Raw genomic sequence first — 2,487 nt, 5'->3', positions numbered from 1 at the left:
TACCCAAAATTGTTATTTTTTAAATACCATTTCATGGAATGATAGTAGGATTGAAATGAAAGCGGGTAATATTACTCAAGTCATTTGCCTTTTACTGTAAAAGGATAAACAGCAATGCTTTTTTTTTCCCCCAAGTGTTCCAACCCATTTTTAAAAGTTTTTATTTAAACTCCAGGTAGATTACATAATAGTGTAATATTAGTTTCAGGTGTACAATATAGCGATTCAATGCTTCCATATATCAGCCATCACAAGCGTTCTCCTTAAGCCCCACCCACCTCCCCTCAAACACCAGTTTGTTCTCTATAGTTAGGAGTCTGTTTCTTGGTTTCTCTCTCTCTTTTTTTCCCCCTTTGCTCACTTTAAAAAGCAAAGCTTCTAATCACACCTGATATTCACACTGGCCCGTATTCAATTTTAAGTTTATGCATAGAAATGTCCATATCTCTATGATTTTTATATTTTTCCACAAAATACTCTAGAGTACAGTTTCCTCAAGATAAGATGAAATGACAGGATGCGTTTAATGCAACTAATTTTCTTCTTACTGCTTTCAAGTACATGATAGGGCATATTGATTTATTACATTTTATGTCAACCTCTCAATTGTCAGTCTTTCATATTTTGTCTAGCCTTGGAGGCATCATAGTAAATGTAACTGTACTTCAATAAGTTGAGAAATCAATAAATACGATCCGCAAGATATTCTGTCAGGTTTAATTGATAAGTTATTACTTTTTAAAAGGTTTTTATTTATTTGACAGAGAGAGCGCAAGTATGCAGACTGGCAGGCATAGGGTGAGGGAGAAGCAGGCTCTCTGCTGGGCAGAGAGCTGGGCAGGGAGCCCAACTCGGGCCTCAATCTCAGGACCCTGGGATCAGGACCTGAGGTATGGCAGCCACTTAACCAACTGAGCCACCCAGGTGCCCCTAAGTGATGAGTTATTGCCTGGAATTTATAAAGCTTAATTCTGGGTTTTACAAGAAGTCATTATAAAAAATTAAAAATTTACCCATTTTATTATTTCATTAAATTTGAAATGACCAGAATCTGCCTCTGAATCCCATTTAGGGGTTTAATTTTGCATGAGACCATCCATTTGCAAGCTCTGAAGTGTTGCTGAAATTTCCTCTTTTCCCTTAATTTAACCCCGCATGTCTGGGATCTGAAACTCTGTATCTGCAAATCACAGTGGGGTGTCTTACATGCATTCCCAAACTTGTACTCTCTATTAATATACTTCTTGTATCCCTCTTATGTCCAGATAAAAGATAAAAATGTCTTGTAAGTATTTTCATGATATCTGCAAAGGCCCAAGTGAACGCGCTAGCACTGTGCCTGGGCCATCTGCCAGCTGTCAGGGCTTCTGTCAGGAGACTCCCTCCCCCCCAAGATGGGACGTTGCCCCAAAGCTGTAGTGCACTGAGGATGCCTGCATAGACACAGGGTGAAATTACTTCCCTTTTTGCCATAAGCCACTACCTACCCCCATCCCCCGCCCTGTAAAAGACACATGATGTGTAAAAATAATAACGTGCTGTTTTTAAAATTGCAATGTTCTTCCCATTCCAAGAGTGGGGGCAGAATTAATGTTTGGTAGGAACTCACATTTTGGAGTTTGGGCACATGGTGAATGCTTTAGTGGAATTCTTGTTATGCAGAGTAATATCCATCCAGAAGCTGGTGCAGAATGTGGAGCTTGAGATAAAGAAGAGTCAAGCTATTTTGCATGATAATAGAAAGTGTTGTCTTGCTGGTGGTCAGGATAGCATTGGGTGAGATGATTATTGTAGGTCAACTGGTTTATTTTCTATTGGCCAGAAGCCAATAAAAGACTGAGAGATTTGCTGGAGACTGGACTTGGCAAGAGAAGACACGGAGAAGCTCTCACAGTGTGATGACAAGCCGGGAGTGACAAGGAGGGTGGGGGCAAAGATGGTGACACAGCAGATACCCACCACAGGAGGTCCCAAAACAGGTGCTGCAAAATTAGGACCTCATCAGGCATTTTGCAAGAAACCAGGAAAAAGGAATCAGGTACCCAAGAAGGAAAAACATTCCAGTATATAGCATTTTGTTGCTTCTGGCTGCTTTAAAAAGATTTCGTGGATAAAATCTCTTAGATATGACATCAAAAGCACAAGGAAAAATTGTGAAATTCTCAACTTTCAGCTGCAAAGGACATTTTCCAAAAGGTGAAAACACAATCCACACCATGGAAGAAAGTATTTGCAAATCATCTATCTGGCACAATTCTAGTATCCACTTCAGAATCTGGGATTGGTATCCACTAGAATGTAGCCAAGAACTAATGAACATACATTTGGAGGAGATACGGAACATCTTCTATACATCAGAGTGGGAGCACTGATGCTCCCACTTTAATGGGAAGAAGTGGGAGCCCTGATCTCTTACGGCAAGATGAAGCCCTAATCTCTTTGGATGGTGGCCCTAATCTCCCCTGGTGACCTGGGAGTCTGATCCGA

The sequence above is a fragment of the Neovison vison genome, chromosome 5 (genome assembly GCF_020171115.1).
Source record: "Neovison vison isolate M4711 chromosome 5, ASM_NN_V1, whole genome shotgun sequence".
In the NCBI taxonomy this organism is placed as follows: Eukaryota; Metazoa; Chordata; class Mammalia; order Carnivora; family Mustelidae; genus Neogale; species Neogale vison.
This window is presented reverse-complemented; position numbering follows the sequence as displayed.